We start from the raw sequence: 20271 nt of genomic DNA, 5'->3' as shown, positions 1-20271 counted from the left end.
TACGCCATCTTGGGAAGAAAATGCCTATCTTTACAGGAGTAATTAGGATTAAGTGCCTTGCTCAAGGACACAGAACTGTTCATTTGTAATGGGATATTTTTAAAAGGTGGTTATTGTCCTTGGTCTTTTTTGCCTTCCTGTGATATTGGGTGTTGAAGGTGTCCTGGAGGGCAGGTAGTTTGCACCCGGTGATGCGTTGTGCAGACCGCATCACCCTCTGGAGAGCCTTGCGGTTGTGGGCGGTGCAGTTGCCGTACCAGGCGGTGACCCTGCCACATACATCTCGTGTTTGAGCCGTTGAATTGAGACTCCACTCTATACCGACACTTGGCTTGTTTGCTTGCCTTATGGAGAGAATAACTACACTGTTTGTAGTTGGTCACATTTCCAGTCGCCTTGCCATGATTAAATGCATTACATTACATTTACATTTAAGTCATTTAGCAGACGCTCTTATCCAGAGCGACTTACAAATGCGGTTATACGTGCTTTCAGCTTTGCGCAAATGCCGCCATCAATCCACGGTTTCTGGTTAGGAAGTTTTAATAGTTACAGTGGGTACAACATCTCCTATACAATTCCTTACAAACTCGCTCACAGAGTTAGCGTATACGTCAATGTTATTGCCGGAGGCTACCCGGAACATATCCCAGTCCATGTGATCGAAGCAATCTTGAAGTGTGGAATCCGATTGGTCAGACCAGCATTGGATAGACCTAAGCACGGGCGCTTCCTGTTTTAGTTTCTACCTATAGGAGGGGAGCAACAAGATGGAGTCATGGTCAGATTTGCCAAAAGAAGGGCAGGGGAGGGCCTTGTATGCGTCACGGAAGTTAGAGTAGCAGTGGTCGCGCGTGTTACCCGCTCGTGTATAGCAATTGATATGCTGCTAGAATTTCGGTAGCCTTGTTCTCAAATTAGCTTTGTTAAAATACCCAGCTATAATAAATGCAGCCTCAGGATATCTTGTTTCCAGTTTGCATAAAGCCCAGTGAAGTTCCTTGATGGCCATCTTGGTATCCGCTTGCGGGGAGATATCGTCACAGCCGTGAATTAACCGAGGAGATTTCTCTTGGGAGATAATACGGTCAGCATTTGACTGAGGAATTCTAGGTCAGTTGAACACAAGGTCTTGAGTTCATGTATGTTGTTACAATTACACCATGACACGTTAATCATGAAACATACACCCCCGCCCTTCCTCTTACCGGAGAGATGTTTATTCCTGTCGGCACAATGCACTGAAAATCCCTTTGGCTGTATGGACTCCGACAGCATGTCCCCAGCTAGCCATGTTTCCATGAAACAGAGATGTTACAATCCCGCATATCTCTTTGGAAAGCAACTCTTGCCCTAATTTCGTCAACTTTGTTAACTAGGGACTGGACATTAGCGATCAACGTACTCGGGAGCGGTGGGTGGTGTGCGCGCATCCGAAGCCTCACTAGAAGACCATTCCGGCACCCTCTCCTCCGGCAGCGTTGTTTTGGGTCGGCCTCTGGAATCAGATAAAATGCCCTGGGCGGTGCAGACAAAAGGATCCGCTTTGGGAAAGTCGTATTCCTGGTCATGGTGCTGGTGGTGCTTGTAAATTGACATCTCTGATATCCAATAGTCCTTCCTGGTTGTATGTTTCTGGGCCAACAATGTAATAAATAATACACATTTTTGTTTTTTTAAACACTGTTTCCTAAGGACTAGAAGCAAAGCTGCCATCTCTATCGGCGCCATCTTCTGTTAATCAGTACTTTAGCTATTTCAGGCCTGTGAGTACATGTGCTGAATTTGCAATGCGAGAGAGATCCTGTGACTGACAATTTCCTCATTTAACACAATTTTCACTCCATCTTTTAAAAATCGAAATAATGATCAATACCTAAAAAAAAAAATGGCAATGTTTATTTGTCCTTAAATAATTGTTTTACTTAGCCTACGGAGAGCATTTAATTAGGTAGCCTATTTTTCGGTTATTCAACAGGCATGGCAAAAATAGTTATGCAATTCTCTGCAATAGGCTTTTTTATGTCGGGATTGTGTTGAATTGCATAGCCTTTCATGTAACCTAAACATTTCTGATTGTGTAGAGGGGTAAGGATATGGCCGTGTTATTTGATTTTGGTTTTGGTTTTGTAGGCTAGGCTACCAATTTAAATATTGAATTCATGGATCAAGCCTTCTTTTAATAAGGAGTCATTCTGATCTTGTTCCCAATGGTCAGTGCTTTAGTTTATTATGTGGCTGTCCAATTGTCCCGGTTCTGAATTTGCAATGCATCCGACTGCCCTCGTTTTTCTGTGCAATAGCCTTTTGATTGGAAAGGTTTTGCTGTGTACTAGGCTTTTTTATTTAAATGTATGGCTGTTACAGCACTTTGGTTTCTCTAATAAATATGTTGAAATTACGGCTGACCCCATTTGGTCGACTGGTCGATTGTTTGTTGGTCAACCAAGATCTTTGTTGTTGAGCAGTGGCAAATATATATTTTTCACCAGCCACGTTGGCGGGTGGTCAGGGCTCCACAACGCAAGCATTTCACTCACATTTGAGAATAAAAGTCAAGTTTGATCACATTTATAGTGAAAATAAATGCTGCAGTCAGTAGCTGTTTAAAGCATTTCTGCAATTTTATATTTATTAAAATTGCACACAGTCAAAGAACTACGAATCCTATATAGCCTATTCCACCCCGCGCTGCAACTATCCCTGGCTGTCGGATAAGGCAGCCCCACGCACCTCTGAGTCAGAGGGGTTTGGGTTGAATGCGGAAGACACATTTCCGTTGAATACAGTAGATTATACTGTTAACAGGTGGTTATTTGTATGAGCACAATACCACTGCGCTGTCATAGTTCACGCAATTGTTATGCTCTGGTGAATTCTAGAACCTGCTAGAAAGAAGTCTTGGAGATGTTCCTCTGAGCTCTGCATGCACAGATTTACAACTCTGTGGCACCAGAAACACCAAGTCGTGAGAGAGGGGCCATAAATCTAGCCCAGGGATGGGCTGTCGGCCCGCGGGCCAATTTTTGCTGATGTGTACTGTATATGCTGCTATGTGAATATGCTTTTTGTTCCTGTTGTATATTCCTATTGCACGTACAACTATATTAATACTGTCATATGTATATGTTTCTTCCCTTTAGAACCACAAGTCCATCCTATGTACACTAATGATTTCAGTGGGAATACTATAGTGTGCGGTAGTGATGAAGATAATGAAAGTTCTGGACGGAGAAGCATCCATACTGTTCTTGCTGGACAGCCTGTAGCGAGTCAGAACCAAGTATATCAGCATTCAGTCACTAACGGGTAAGCTCAAAAGCAAAGCGCTCAGACGATTCCAGCGGGCAGTTTTTACACTGACACTGCCATTCCAATATTTGATGCAGTGCCAAATGCTAGCAAGCATTAAGATGAAAAGGGCAGTTTCCTAGAAAAACTAGCAGTATCTTCAATGTATCAGTGTGGATAAAAGTAACATTTGAAGTAGAGTGGCATATCCCATCCCTGCATTGAGGTACGTTTTCCGACCCTTATCTCGCTCCGGCTCCACGGTGTCTTAAAATGTAACCATGATTGCATTCCGACCTCAGTGAAGCTTAGGGTGTTTCACAATTGGTCCCTTTCAGGCAACTTTTTAAAACTTGTGTGTGTAGTGTGAACACGCCAAAGGAACTCAGACCCCTCAAAAGATTCCCGCGAACCAAACTGAGACCATCGAGAGATGGTCCGAGTTTGGCTCATTTAAAAAGGGAACCGGACTGTGGAATTGAAGTGCAATGTGAACTAGTGCTGAGTGATTAACAGACATTTCAGTATTTATTCTGGTTATTAAACAACTTATTGACTGACGTCGGTTCAAATACTTTAATTCCATTTAGTTTAGTTTTTTTGTGAGACCGACTTGCCATTTCTCTAGAGAGAAATCAAATCAAGAACTGAGTGTTGCTGGGCTGAAGGGAGTTGTAGTTTTCCTTAAGCAAATATTTAACCTAGTTCAGCACAGAAATTTGGTAATTACCTACAATGACCATAATCCATTGCGCCTGATATTTACAGCTCAGATAGAGATGGATACACTTTTACGCCGGTTAGGTACCCACAGACCGCATAGACCAAATGTGACAGGAATAAACACAACGCAACTTCGAGAGAGGGATAGTGCTTCTACACCTGCATTACTTGGTGTTTGGGGTTTTAGGCTGGGTTTCTGTACAGCACTTTGCGATATCAGCTGATGTAAGAAGGGCTATATAAATAAATTTGATTTGGATAGTATGCCTTAACTACTTTGAAGAACGAGTAAAAATGATTTTGTCTAAAGACAGTACAATATGGGGATCACAGAGAACGTTGTCTGGCTTTTTGCCTGCTACTGCCTGAGTGGAGATGATGATGACTAAGGAATGAAAAATAAAGTAATCAAATAAAAACTAATATAAGTGAAATATTTTAGAGAAAAAAAAGTGCCGTTTTTGGATAATGACTGTCAAGTATGAACAGAAATTCCAAAATGTGTTTTTAGTTGAAGACTATTTGTTTGCAATATGTGATCTATAGGGTGAGATCTTCATAAGCCGTTTATTTGATTGTGGGGTTTGAATAGCGTGAGAAGAAAACATACTTGGTAAGAATCACAACAAAGTGTACAAAAGCTACTCTTAAAGGGCAGTAGCCTTCATTGAGAGTACAATTTTCAATTACAGCATTATTTAGTCTGCAGTTAGTTATTAATTTTCTATTTGTTCAGTTACCAATAATATTTACATGTTAAAATTATCTTCTAAGTAATTATGTCTCATATTTTAATTAAATGCAATCTATTAGCTTCCAAAATGTAAGTTGGTATATCTAACTGTCCAATAACACCATTCTGATAGAATGGCTCGTCTTGCACTTTGTAAAAACCCAGAGTGCATTGAGTTAATTTTGGGAAATGATCTTGGGTCCTTTCTAAACATAGCTTTGAATTCACATTGCTGATTCATACCACAAAATACGTATAGTGAACTGGAAAAATGATTGAGTCCTCATTCAAATGCCAGGGCAGTGTGAATACAAATAACGGAGTTATTTAGCTTTTTTTTTACCCCACAGTGCAATCGGTTATTTTAAAGAGGACTATATATGAAAACACACTTAGTGTAAACAAGCGTAACGGTAGGGTGGGTATCTGTTGTGTACAAACAAGTATAGGCTTTGACAGAAGACAAATTATGCTTTTGGAAAGTAAATAAAAAAACATGCTACACGTCTTTTTTGTCGGCATGGGTTATTCCAACGTCACGTCGCAGGCCTAGGTTTCAGCCTAGGTTTCAGCCTAGGCCTGCAGGCATCATATTTTGTCAATGTTTTCTCTAGCCTTACAAACCTTGACAACGACGAGGCTACGTTTGTCAGATGACTGGTAATGCCATCCACTGCCTCGTTCTCAACCTATACACATCAGTCCACGTCCCTCGTTAAGTAGCCCTAAGAACGTGTGGGTTCTGTTGACGTGGTTGAGTAGCCTATAGCCCTACGACAGTAATTGATTACTTTTCAAATATTAAGCAATAATTTAAAACATGTTAATTGTATATGCGTTTTGTAAAACGCATAACAATTTGCAACTGATTTCATGATCACTTATTGGAGAGGAAAGACATCTGTAGAGGTACCAATATCGCCATAGCTGCAGCAGTTAAAATACAATGTAGCAGCCTATATTCGTGGTAAGTATGTGACTGTTACAAAGTAGCCTATAATGTGACAACTGATCGGCTGGACATATGTCGCTCATCATGTGATCGTTCATGCGTTTTGCTTGCATGAAAAGAAAATGCATCTGATGTAAAAGCATAATAAAAGCAAAAGTTGCCTCCTGAACGCTTACCTGTAGCATCCGTGATGAAGTTACCGAAGTGGTCAAATCAAGTCTTTATATTTCAGTCTGGCAAGTTATCCAACTTTCGGTCCGTGTTGCTGTCTTTCGTTTATACTCAGGCGAAAAATTCTGCGGCCACATCCACCGCCTACTGCAAGTAAGATAAAATGTTCTTTACAAAACAGACACGTTCACGGTCTACAAATCACTTCCAAAGCTAATTGGTTACACACATTACAAAAAAGTCGCTTGCCAACATGTGTGTCATAGTCTTGGAATCAGCTGTCATCCTATGAAAGTTGAATCTCAGGGTAGTTCCCCGTTCACTTAGAAAAATATATAATGGCGAGATGCTCATGTCTCCGCCCTAACAATGGGAGTCGTTGTCCCAAAGGCGGGAAGGCAGGCGACAAGCTTAGGTCCAAAATAAACCCATCGAAACTTATTGGGTTTATTTTGGACAGATTTTTAGCAAGAGTGAAACCTCTCGCTTCGCCTCTTCCTCTCTGACGTCAACGTCACCTCCCCCTTCACGAGAGGGACCCAATGGCTGCCCTTACTCTGCCTGAATGAAAATAAGACATGGTTTTACCACAGATAGACGAGACAGATATTTCACCGGAGGTATAAATGTGACAGGAAGCCCAGTGGCTGGCAGTGGGAGAAGATTGAGCTAGATGGATTTTGGCCGATATTCTGCACATTTTCTCATAAATGAAACAGTTGATCTCCATACAGGTTTCTGTTTCCAAAACTAGAATCTATAACAAACAGTTATAGAAAAGTTTGGTAGACTTGACTTACCTAATTGTTTATGGAGATACATTTTTTATGACGAGTGCATTTTCCTAATGAACGTCATGCATATTCAGTAAGGCACAAATAGTCTAAATCCACTACTTGGCGGTAGCTAGCTAGCTGTCCCAAGTAGATATCTAGCTGGCTAGCTAATTCACAACTAAAAACACAAATACATACTTGACTTAAATAGCTAGAAATCGATTTCTTTGAAAGTTTTCCCACTACTAGTACTCCTTTTGTGAATCAACTATTTTTCATGATAAGAACACGTCATCAATAAATACCTTGTTAACTGTAAAATGGAAGGGTGGAAAATCCCTTTTCCACGTTTCCAACAGACGTTGAAAGGTATGTCATAAATAACGAGAAGATGCATTTGGAGTAATTATTGCATGATGAGGCACACGTTGTTGACTATGTACTCTGTAGTGTGCTGTATCCATGACTACCCATCGAATCAATCACCAAAGCAATAATCACTGATAGATAAAACATGCTAGCTACCAGTAATGAAAGAAATCTATAGCAGGGTTTAACACAACTAGCATAAGGCAGCATGGCTAGTTAATGTTAGTTTACCAATGTGCACAGCCATATTACATCCAAGGCCATCCCAGCGTATGCTGCACAATCAATAGAAGCCATCATTTGTGACACTGGGTCATTGCAAAGTAATTTATCGAGTTGTAGAACACCATTAAGTACCTCTTAAATGATGGTAGAGGTCTGTAAAATGTTATATAGGCAACTACTTATGTTCTGTTGCCCTGTGATCAGATTTTAAGTGAGAATAACACAAAATATAGTATAATAAAATGTGAGATTAAACCTTACACACTTTTGTAATTATTCAGGAGGACGATGTGGCTGAGAAACATCAGGCGTAGGGACATCAGTCTGAAGAAGTTCTTTGAGGACCTGAAGAAAGGGGGTTACAGTATGTGCGAGGAACACTTTGAAGAGTATTTTATTCTGATTATTGACTATCTTTGTGAATAAAAATACTTTTCTGGAAGACACTGTCCTCTGAAGCAGTACTTACCAGATTAAATTGCATGACTCCACCCCCTCAATCTGCAACAGATGCACGTTGTAGTAGAAAAATAAGTAAGCCAACAACAACGTTCGTAGCAATTAAAGATATTTAAAAAATGTATTTCACCTTTATTTAACCAGGTAGGCTAGTTGAGAACAAGTTCTCATTTACAACTGCGACCTGGCCAAGATAAAGCACAGCGACCTGGCCAAGATAAAGCACAGCAGTTCGACACATACAGCAACACAGAGTTACACATGGACTAAACAAACATACAGTCAATAATACAGTAGAAAAAAAGAAAAATCTATATACAGTGAGTGCAAATGAGGTAAGATAGGCCATGGTGGCGAAGTAATTACAATATAGCAATTAGACACTGGAATGGTAGATGTGCAGAAGATGAATGTGCAAATAGAGATACTGGGGTGCAAGGAGCAAGATAAATACAGTATGGGTATGAGGTAGTTGGATGGCCTGTTTACAGATAGGCTATGTACAGGTGCAATGATCTGTGAGCTGCTCTGACAGCTGGTGCTTAAAGCTAGTAAGGGAGATATGGGTCCCCAGCTTCAGTGATTTTTGCAGTTCGTTCCAGTTATTGGCATCAGAGAACTGGAAGGAAAGGCGGCCAAAGTAGGAATTGGCTTTGGGGGTGACCAGTGAGATATACCTGCTGGAGCGCGTGCTACGGGTGGGTGCTGCTATGGTGACCAGTGAGCTGAGATAAGGTGGGGCTTTACCTAGCAGAGACTTGTAGATGACCTGGAGCCAGTGGGTTTGGCGATAAGTATGAAGCGATGACCAGCCAACGAGAGCGTACAGGTCACAGTGGTGGGTAATATATGGGGCTTTGGTGACAAAACGGATGGCACTGTGATAGACTGCATCCAATTTGTTGAGTAGAGTGTTGGTGGCTATTTTGTAAATGACATCGCCGAAGTCGAGGATCGGTAGGATGGTCAGTTTTACGAGGGTATGTTTGGCAGCATGAGTGAATGATGCTTTGTTGCGAAATAGGAAGCCGATTCTAGATTTAATTTTGGATTGGAGATGTTAATGTGAGTCTGGAAGGAGAGTTTACAGTCTACCCAGACACCTAGGTATTTGTAGTTGTCCACATATTCTAAGTCAGAACCGTCCAGAGTAGTGATGCTGGACGGGCGGGCAGTGATCGGTTGAAGAGCATGCATTTAGTTTTACTTGTATTTAGGAGCAGTTGGAGGCCACGGAAGGAGTGTTGTATGGCATTGAAGCTCGTCTGGAGGTTAGTTAAAACTTCTTTGGGATAGGGGGCAGTATTTTCACTGCCGGATAAAAAACGTACCTGATTTAATCTGGTTACTACTCCTGCCCAGAAACAGTGTAAAATGGTTGATTGTTTGAGAAAATTGAATTGTGGTATTTTAGTTGGTTTTGTATTTCGCGCCGTGCGATGCCATTGGCTGTTGGCTTGGGGTTCCGCAGGCGGAACGGGGTTCCGCAGGCGGAACAGGGTTCCGCTAGCGGAACGTCTGTCCTCAACAGGTTAACACAGTGTCCAAAGAAGGTCCAGAAGTATGCATCGTTATTATTTTATATCAACAGGATTAAAGTCTTAAATTGTCTATTTTTGAAGGAGAGGACAGGGATGCAGATGTAGGAGTTTTAGGTGAGAAAGACAGAGAGAACAAGAGAGTGAAGGCGACCCAGCTCCAGTAGAGAAAGCAGCAGATACTGAATTTAGTTCAGGTGGTCTGCAGGAAGTGGTCTGTCAGGTGACAGGGGTGGCAGGAGGCTTCCTCACAAGCATACAGGAGGTGGTCTGTCAGGTGACAGGTGGCGGAAGGAGTCATCCTCACGAGCATAGAAGAAGCTCAGGTGTCAAAGGAAGCAGCATGTAGCAAAGGTGTCATGCAGGAGGCCATCATCCAATTGAAGGAGGTCTATAGTATAATAACAAATACACACACATTGAAGGAAAAATATCACAAAGTTAATCTCATACAGATGTTACTTTAAGAGAATACAACTCCTAGAAAAGAAGCTGTCAAAATCACAAAAAAACAAAAAAACAACAGCAAATGCAAAGTAGGCATAGTCATCTTATAGATTGGAATAACAAAAAAATAGTTGACAAAACCCCTTAGCAGTCTCTGGGCAAAAACTGGCATTGTGCAAGTACTAAGAGTCGTCTTACTTAGATCTAGTGCCTTTGATTTCATCCTGGAAGGCCATGTCGAGCATGTCTACCCCTTATAGAAAAAATTATAAAGAAATGCACCCTGTGTAGAATGCGAGCACAGCTTAGAAAAAAACATGGTGAAGTTAACTAACCAAAAACCATAGCACAGCAAAAACTGTTTCACCGGATAGTACTTTCCTTTTGGTGCCTGGACTCTCCTGTCTCACTATCCTGGTGAAGAGAACAAAAACAAACAGAGAAAAGGGGAGTCATCCATTCCCTTTATCCCAGGGATCATCAACTAGATTCAGCTGTGTGCCAATTTTTTCTTGAGCAGATGGTTGGGGGACCGGAATATAATTACAAATAATTTGTAGACTGCAAATTGACTGGAAGAAGCCCCAAAAAATAAAATGTTTGAATAAAATAATAATTCAAACCTTGCTTACAATTGTATACGATCAGGTGTCTATTATGCATGAGAATACATTTGTCACACCCTGATCTGTTTCACCTGTCCTTGTGATTGTCTCCACCCCCTCCAGGTGTCGCTTGTTTTCCCCAGTGTATTTATCTCTGTGTTTCCTGTCTCTCTGTGCCAGTTCGTCTTGTATGTTCCAAGTCAACCAGCGGTTTTCCCGTACTCCTGCCTTTTGCTCTTCTCTTTTTTTCTAGTCCTCCCAGTTTTGACCCTTGCCTGTTCTGGACTCTGTATTCGCCTGCCTGACTATTCTGCCTGCCTTGACCACAAGCTTTTCTGCCACTCTGTACCTCCTGGACTCTGATCTGGTTTTGACCTTTTGCCTGTCCACGACTATTCTCTTGCCTACTCCTTTTGGATTATTAAACATTGTAAGACTCCCACCATCTGCCTCCGGTGTCTGCATCTGGGTCTCGCCTTGTGTTATGATAACATTAATAGATTCTTAAATAAAAATCACTTGGAGCTGATTTCCTGGTGTTTTCCAGTCTTATGTACAACAATAAAACATATATATTTTAAATTACCTCAACTTTGGGGGCCAAATAAAACCACCCATGTGCCAAATTCGGCCCGCGAGTTGGGGGAACAGTACTTTGTCATCACTGTCACTCAGAAACAAATTCCAATGTCCGCCTGGTAATGGTTCTGTTCAAAACAATTGTAGAATAATTTTGGTTCCAACACCTGGTTCTAGCTCTTTTGAAGTGTAACAATGCAGTACTGTAGAGAGTGCATTCATTCATACAAATGCTGTTCGTCCGTGCTCATCCATGTTCTAGCGATTTGTAGCTCTACGAGTAAACATAACTTACGTCCTGTTCTCTCTCAGATGTGCGGTCCTGAATGATTAGCTAGCTAGACTAGCTAGTTACTCTGCTATTTTTCTGACACGTGCAGAATCGTATTTGTTGCGCTACAGCAACATTAGCTAGCTAACGTTAGCTGAGAAATATATAATATTGTATATATTAAGCTAGCTACTATTTCTCTCTTCTTGCCAATGAGAAATTTGTACGTATTAAGAGAAGAGTAACAGGTTAGCTATTAATAACCTCACTCAATTATATTTCACCAATAGTCTCCAGTATTGATTCGCAAAATGACAATTGTTAAAACCTGTTAGGGCTAGGGGGCAGTATTGACACGGCTGGATAAAAAAACATACCCGATTTAATCTGGTTACCACTCCTACCCAGTAACTAGAATATGCATATACTTATTACATATGGATAGAAAACACCCTACATTTTCTAAAACTGTTTGAATGGTGTCTGTGAGTATAACAGAACTCATTTGGCAGGCAAAACCCTGAGACATTTTCTGACAGGAAGTGGATACCTGATGTGTTGTATTACCTTTAAACCTATCCCATTGAAAAACACAGGGGCTGAGGAATATTTTGGCACTTCCTATTGCTTCCACTAGATGTCACCAGCCTTTACAAAGTGTTTTGAGTCTTCTGGAGGGAGATCTGACCGAACAAGAGCCATGGAACGATGATGGCCCATTAGACACCTGGCGCGCGAGTTCATGTTGGGTACCCTCGTTCCAATACGTTATAAAAGAGTATGCATTCGTCCACCTTGAATATTATTCATGTTCTGGTTAAAAAAGGCCCTAATGATTTATGCTATACAACGTTTGACATGTTTGAACGAACGTAAATATATTTTTTCCCCTCGTTCATGACGAGAAGTCCGGCTGGCTTAGATCATGTGCTAACAAGACGGAGATTTTTGGACATAAATGAGGAGCTTTTTTCAACAAAACTACATTCGTTATGGACCTGTGATACCTGGAAGTGACATCTGATGAAGAGAATCAAAGGTAATGGATTATTTACATAGTATTTTCGATTTTAGATCTCCCCAACATGACGTCTAGTCTGTATCGCAACGCGTATTTTTCTGGGCGCAGTGCTCAGATTATTGCAAAGTGTGATTTCCCAGTAAGGTTATTTTTAAATCTGGCAAGTTGATTACGTTCAAGAGATGTAAATCTATAATTCTTTAAATGACAATATAATATTTTACCAATGTTTTCTAATTTTAATTATTTAATTAGTGGTGCTGACTTGACTGCCGGTTATTGGAGGGAAACGATTTCCTCAACATCAATGCCATAGTAAAACGCTGTTTTTGGATATAAATATGAACTTGATAGAACTAAAAATGCATGCATTGTCTAACATAATGTCCTAGGAGTGTCATCTGATGGAGATTGTAAAAGGTTAGTGCATCATTTTAGCTGGTTTTATGGTTTTGGTGACCCTGTCTTTGAATTGACAAAACATTACACACAACTCTTGTAAATGTACTGTCCTAACATACTCTAAATTTATGCTTTCGCCGTAAAACCTTTTTGAAATCGTAAAACGTGGTTAGATTAAGGAGATGTTTATCTTTCAAAGGGTGTAAAATAGTTGTATGTTTGAAAAATTTGAATTTTGACATTTATTTGGATTCAAATTTGCCGCTCTTGAAATGCACCTGCTGTTGATGTAGTGCACCACGGGTGGCACGCTAGCGTCCCACCTAGCCCATAGAGGTTTTTTAACTAGTCCTCAGCTAGTTTCTTGCATGTGCAGAGCCCAGCTAATTTAACGTTATTGATTTAACTGTTAGCTAACTTAATGTTACTGTTACTATTCCTCAGCGTGTTTTAACGGAAAATAGCTAGCCAAACAGTTAACGCCCACTAAAAAAGTTTTAATATCTAATTTATATAACATTAAACTATATATTTGTAACTTTTCCATCTTGGTGGCGTTATAACAGTCTCAACAACGAATAGTTAAAGTTAGCTACATCAAATCAAGTGTTGAAGTCCCTCTTCAAATCTCCAGTCCAACGTCTGCATCTCATTTTGAACTTCATTTGAATATGATGACGATGTATTTTATTGACGTCACTAAGCCATTAGTGAGAATTTTCCAGAACGTGTGGCAATTATTTATTTCAGAAGAGCTAGCAAGACTAGTGCACTCCATATGTGCTCTGGGTCATTAGACACCATTAGAGATGCACCTGTCTGGGGAGTGGACATGACTGGTTATTTCTGTAACTGTGTTATGGCCTAATATGTACTGTTGCTTACACCTTTTGGGACTTTTCCAGAACGTGGGTGTTACCTTCAGAGGAGCTAGCAGGATGACATGTCTGGTTATTTCTATCGGCTGTTGCTATGGTCCTACATGCATGCACCTATCTTAGTCGAGAACATGTCTGTATTTTTTAACTATTGGTGTGGCTCTAAAGTTTCCATGCCCTAATATGAAACCAAACTAAAATTAGTGTAAGGCAATAAGATAACGGTGGCTCTGGTATTTGTGAAATATTATTGACTGAATATTTCCACGACACCATCTGACCGACATCTGATAGACCAATAAACGCGACTTTGAAAAACCCATCTCAACACTTGATCCCACCTACTCGGCTCACTTGCCTCCCATTGGAAAGGACAGGATGTGGTCTATTTTAGTTGTGGCTGTGGAAGATACATAGGTTGCATTCCAAACACTTAAAAGACACACCCTATTCCCTCAGCCCTCAAATTAAGTGGACACTTATGATGACGTATCATGACGTCTGCCGAGTATACACTTGAGGGGCGAGGGAGGAAGGAATGATTTTTAAATGGACTGCCGGTGCCCGGAAATTTGTCATCCGTTCATTACGCGATGATTGTGTTTTCAGCCACCGGTAGCTTGTGGGTGCTTTATATGCGCTGCAGTCAATTATGATTGCATGTCTACTTAAATTAACTTTATAATTATTAATATACACCTACTGTATGATAGCTAGCATATTAATTCGCTAACTAATGTTAGCCTGCCTAGCTGGAACTTCTGAAGAAGGAAAGTGTTTCCAAAAGTTAACCATACAAAAACATCATTACTTTTACGAGACGTGTTTGTGCCATCATGTGCATTAGTAGCACAATTTATAACCTTTTTAAATTCGTTTTTACTTACTTGTATGTTGACTTATTGTCACACCCTGACCATAGAGACCCCTCTGGGTTCTCTATAGTGTTTTAGGTCAGGGCGTGACTAGGGGAGTTTCTAGGTATTATATTTCTATGTTGGTGTGTGTGTATGGTTCCCAATTAGAGGCAGCTGAATATCGTTACCTCTAATTGGGGATCATACTTAGTGTGTCCTTTTTCCCACCTGCTATGTGGGATATTGTTTTGTATGAGTGCGCTACGTATTTCATGATCGTTATAGCGCTGTTGTTTTGGAAGCTTCACTATCATTAAAATGTGGAACTCTACTCACACTGCGCCTTGGTCCAATTATTCATACGACGGTCGTGACACTTATCCATATACATTTACATTTAAGTCCTTTAGCAGATGCTCTTATCCAGAGCGACTTACAAATTGGTGCATTCACCTTATGATATCCAGTGGAACAACCACTTTACAATAGTGCATCTAAATCTTTTAAGGGGGGGGGGGGGTTAGAAGGATTACTTTATCCTATCCTAGGTATTCCTTAAAGAGGTGGGGTTTCAGGTGTCTCCGGAAGGTGGTGATTGACTCCGCTGTCCTGGCATCGTGAGGGAGCTTGTTCCACCATTGGGGTGCCAGAGCAGCGAACAGTTTTGACTGGGCTGAGCGGGAACTGTGCTTCCTCAGAGGTAGGGAGGCGAGCAGGCCAGAGGTGGATGAACGCAGTGCCCTTGTTTGGGTATAGGGCCTGATCAGAGCCTGAAGGTACGGAGGTGCTGTTCCCCTCACTGCTCCGTAGGCAAGCACCATGGTCTTGTAGCGGATGCGAGCTTCAACTGGAAGCCAGTGGAGAGAGCGGAGGAGCGGGGTGACGTGAGAGAACTTGGGAAGGTTGAACACCAGACGGGCTGCGGCGTTCTGGATGAGTTGTAGGGGTTTAATGGCACAGGTAGGGAGCCCAGCCAACAGCGAGTTGCAGTAATCCAGACGGGAGATGACAAGTGCCTGGATTAGGACCTGCGCCGCTTCCTGTGTGAGGCAGGGTCGTACTCTGCGAATGTTGTAGAGCATGAACCTACAGGATCGGGTCACCGCCTTGATGTTAGTGGAGAACGACAGGGTGTTGTCCAGGGTCACGCCAAGGTTCTTAGCACTCTGGGAGGAGGACACAATGGAGTTGTCAACCGTGATGGCGAGATCATGGAACGGGCAGTCCTTCCCCGGGAGGAAGAGCAGCTCCGTCTTGCCGAGGTTCAGCTTGAGGTGGTGATCCGTCATCCACACTGATATGTCTGCCAGACATGCAGAGATGCGATTCGCCACCTGGTTATCAGAAGGGGGAAAGGAGAAGATTAATTGTGTGTCGTCTGCATAGCAATGATAGGAGAGACCATGTGAGGATATGACAGAGCCAAGTGACTTGGTGTATAGTGAGAATAGGAGAGGGCCTAGAACAGAGCCCTGGGGGACACCAGTGGTGAGAGCACGTGGTGCGGAGACAGATTCTCGCCACGCCACCTGGTAGGAGCGACCTGTCAGGTAGGACGCAATCCAAGCGTGGGCCGCGCCAGAGATGCCCAACTCGGAGAGGGTGGAGAGGAGGATCTGACGTTGAGGTTTTAAGTTTCGGCTGATTTTTGTTAGCGGAAGTACAATCATCGTGAATTGAATTATGGGGCATTTAAGGCCCCGAGGTGAACATAATTGTACACTCGCAAACTCGATCAAAAATGAGGGCTGAGAGGCTTACGTTGCGAACTTCCCTTGTTTGGCTAATCATTTGTACCGACGTCCAAGATGGTGACGGTATTCCCCAAGGGCGTAAGGCGAGGGTAAGTGGACGAGGGTGTGTCTTTTATGAGTTTGAAATGCAGCCCTAGAACAGGGGTTAAAGGTCCACTTGGCGATAATAAAGTGGTGATAATAAACTGGTAATAACAGACATGTGCACGTGTTTCAATTCCATAATTATGTTTTTGTTAAAGGTTGGATAGAAAAAACACATAGGACACATAGGATATAAAAAAAAAAATGTGCATTGTAATTTGAGAAAATGTCCATAATATATCTGCAGTAATAGTGGAATGATAGTGTTTCACAGTATTACTCATCCGCCAGTGTTCTGATTGGCTGTGATATTCGCCCTAATGATTTCTCCAGCTGGAGCAGCATCTGTTGTCAAAATGTGAAAGTTGTTCTGACTTTGTGGTTGTGTTGTCTAGTGGAAATCATTCTGTCATTTCCTGGTTGCAAAGATTCTACACAGTTTACTCAATTTCACTTCATGTACTGTTAGGTTTTAATTCTCAGAGTAAAAAACTCAACGGAAAGCTTAACCAAGTTTATTCTTCCCAGAGGGTCAAAACAGCTGCATTAGACAAACATTTTCACACAAGCACTGATATTTAACCCTTTCTCCTAGGCTGACTCTCTCCTACACATCTGAACAAACATTGTATCTTTACTGCTAGGCAGGACACAAAGTGATACGGGCCATACACTTTTATTTCTCCCTTAATGTGACCTGACCTGATCTCGATTTCCCCCCCCCCTTCATCAGTAATCCATGGCTCTCTCCCCACATCAATGCCTGCCACGTGATCGCTTTCCCTCAGTGACATGAATATATTTATAAGTATATTTCATATTCTCAGAACCCAACATTACCCTCTAAATCACTGTAAAATATATTTTCAATAGACCAAAACCTCTGGTTGAAGCTTGTGGACCAAAACCAAAAGTAACTTGTAGCTTTCGGTTTTGGTCCACCAACTTCAAAACAGCAGTAAAAATGCAAAAAATGTTCTTATTGAAAATGTATTTCTTAGCGATTTAGATGGCACAATGAATCCCTTGTTTTCTCTCACAGCCTGAAATTGAGTGAACAGCGTAGAATTTTAGCAACCAGGAAAGGACAGAGCTATTTCCACTAGATAACACAGCCACAAAGTCTGATGTAGCAAAATTTGAAAAGTTTTTTTTTTTTTTTACGTTGGATAAAAGTACAGACACAGAGTTAGAAAATGGTATATCATAAACTACAGTTGAGGATCAATGGGAAAGTGTTTTTAATTTTTTACTTAAACCCCCTTTTTCTCCCCAATTTCATGGTATCCAATTGGTAGTTACAGTCTTGTCACATAGCTGCAACTCCCGTACGGACACGGGAGAGGCGAAGGTCGAGAGCCATGCGTCCTCCGAAACACAACCCAACCAAGCTGCACTGCTTCTTGACACAATGCCCGCTTAACCCGGAAGCCAGGCACACCAATGTGTTGAAGGAAACACCGTACACCTGGCGACCGTGTCAGTGTGCATGCGCCTGGCCCGCCACGAGTCACTAGAGCGTGATGGGACAAGGACATCCCTGCCGGCTAAACCCTCCTCTAACCTGTACGACGCTGGGCCAATTGTGCACCTCCCCATGGGTTTCCCGGTCAAACCAGGATCTCTAGTGACACCGCTAGCAACTGCGATGCAGTGCCTTAGACCACTGCACCACTCGGGAGGCGCAACAATGGAAAAGTTGATCAACTTGTAACCTCACTTTTGAGGAAATGGCCCTTGAATGTTTTGGTACCAACTAGAGAGCTTTTCTTTGTCTACACCCATTCAGCATCAATCACAGCCTCTTAAGCTTTAGCCCCAACCATCTCTTTAAGGATTCACATGTGAGTGTCACACGCTGATCTGTTTCACCTGTCCTTGTGATTGTCTCCACCCCCTCCAGGTGTCGCTTATTTCCCCAGTGTATTTATCTCTGTGCTTCCTGTCTCTCTGTGCCAGTTCGTCTTTTATGTTTCCAAGTCAACCAGCGGTTTCCCCATTCTCCTGCTTTTTGCATTCTCCTTTTTCTAGTCCTCCCAGTTTTGACCTTTGCCTGTTTCTGGACTTTGTACCCACCTGACTGACCATTCTGCCTGCCTTGACCACGAGCCTGTCTGCGACTCTGTAGCTCCTGGACTTTGACCTGTTTACCTGTCCACGACCATTCTCTTGCCTACCCCTTTGGATTAATAAACATTGTAAGACTCCAACCATCTGCCTCCTGTGTCTGCATTTGGGTCTTGATTTGTGCCTTGATAGTGAGGCTATGTACAAAACAATCAAACATTTCAAGACTAAAGGCTGGTTTATACTACGGGTGTGTTAGTAAATTTAATCTGGAGTGCCAGGGTGTGCTCTGGGCGTTTGTAAACTCAGATTGTCCATTCTTAAATTCAGAGCGTTTTGCTCTCGGAGTGTTCATAGTGCACACTGGATGCTCTGGCCGAGGAGTAGGGTGGGTTAGAGCTTTCTGACCTAACAACAGCAGTCAGGCACCCAAGCTAACTGGCATAAGTTGGCTAGCTTTTTAGCTACCTCCAGACACAAATGAGAGAACAGCTCACTGACCATTTTACTTGCCCTAGCAGAGCTGGTTAGGCTGTTTTCATGTTATGCAGAGAGTTGGTGATGGCAACTGTGCTGCTGGCAGCAATTTAATTACCCTCTATTGCCAACATTTACTGACACCGGCCATATTCAAGGGGTTTTGAGCGTTCGTAAATTCGTCAGTTATTCTGCACTCTGGCACACTCAGACGAGAGTGCTCTGAAATTGGAGTAGATACCCAGAGAATTTACCACCTACGTCTATCGACAGTTGTCGCTGTGACGTCATAAACATTCTATTAAAATAGTTACTTGCATTGTGGAGTCTTTTGTTTAGGCATGTTGCTAACTAGCTAGCAAAACAATTAACCATAATCCTAACTCATAATGTTACTGCATGAATCTGCTGGTAGTGAACCAACCAGGTTCAATGTTAGCTAGCTAACATTAGGATAAAACTAGCAATGCAAATGGCTCTGAGACACAAATAATAGCACTACACAGATCATACACGTAACGTTAGCTAGCCAACCAGCTAATGTTAGCTGATGTTAGCTAGCTAGCTAACAGTACACTAACTTGAAATGAAAATGACTTTCTGACAAAATTAGAAACGTGTAATATCTGAAAATGTAGCTAGCTAGACTCTCTTACCCGTATACATGGATGGACGCTTCTCTCGCTCACTGTCACAGATGCCATGGTTGCCCTTAGTTTGAAGATGTAATCCGGAGACAGGTGTTTTATACAACAGCTTTCTGTGTGTTCTCTTTTCGACTCCGTCTGCATTTTTTCAATCAAATGTCAGAATTTCAAAACTCGGTCCTCCAGAAAGTGGAGAGCAACACTTAAGCAGTTTTACTACATGATATCTTTCAAAAAAGCCGCTTTAGAAAGGATTACCTACACATACTCATGTTATAGACAGTAGCGTGCTACATGGAAAACCAATCCGAACTCATCTCTCTGCATGTCTAGCCCACTCATTATCCCAGCCAATCATGGCTAGCGGGAAGGTTGATGTCATTTTCCGTTGCTAAACCAACTAGGCTCCTAATTTAAAAATGTTATTCATATTTACAGATGGCATACAAGTTTGTTATTAAGGCACATGAAAGTTCAAATGTTCCCGAAGGCAATTCTGGGGAAAAAAAAGCATTTTGATTAAAAAAAAGTTTACGTTCAAATGGTGCTCCTGTGAAGTAGTGACGCGCAACATGCGTCTAGTTTCCTGAAACGAGTCACATATGTTTGCACTTTTTTCTTCCATAAAACTTTAACACGACTGGTAGGAGATGTTTGTTGAAATGATAGGAGACTGTGTTGTATTTAACAACTGTGAAATATATTTTTAAACAGCTTTAAACCATTGGTCATTAACATGCTAAAAAAATCCTGTTTTAATCACTTTCTACCATAACACTTGTACAGGACTAGCAGATGTCATTTGACATGTTTCAACTGTGAAATTTCCGTCTAGACAGTTTTCCATAATATTATGTCTGTGGCAGTTTCTACCATAAAATTCATACAGCACTGGAGGCTCCTCAGAGGAGGATTAAAACACATTGTTTTGCAATGAAGGTCTAT

At 41.7% G+C, this 20271-nt stretch overlaps 1 protein-coding gene and 1 long non-coding RNA gene across 3 annotated transcripts in view; one reads left to right on the top strand and one right to left on the bottom strand.

Moving 5' to 3' along the window:
• Nucleotides 1–6247, bottom strand: part of dnmbp (dynamin binding protein) — a 149962-nt gene extending 143715 nt beyond the window's left edge. Inside the window, exons 1-2 of one of the 2 annotated variants that reach the window (XM_014157049.3) lie at nucleotides 6100–6247; nucleotides 5876–6017 (exon numbers count right to left, since the gene is read on the bottom strand). The gene's annotated coding sequence lies outside the window, so the exon portion shown is untranslated. Of the gene's footprint in view, nucleotides 1–5875 lie in introns of both variants that reach the window. The other variant, XM_014157051.3, reaches the window with a different exon arrangement.
• Nucleotides 6248–6381: 134 nt separating this feature from the next.
• LOC106578352 (uncharacterized) lies at nucleotides 6382–10731 on the top strand. Its single transcript, XR_001322430.3, has 3 exons — nucleotides 6382–7015; nucleotides 7522–7604; nucleotides 10543–10731. It is a non-coding gene; the product is annotated as an uncharacterized LOC106578352 (long non-coding RNA).
• Nucleotides 10732–20271: the final 9540 nt, after the last annotated feature.

The sequence above is a fragment of the Salmo salar genome, chromosome 19 (assembly GCF_965601325.2).
Source record: "Salmo salar chromosome 19, fSalSal1, whole genome shotgun sequence".
In the NCBI taxonomy this organism is placed as follows: domain Eukaryota; kingdom Metazoa; phylum Chordata; class Actinopteri; order Salmoniformes; family Salmonidae; genus Salmo; species Salmo salar.
This window is presented reverse-complemented; position numbering and strand designations above follow the sequence as displayed.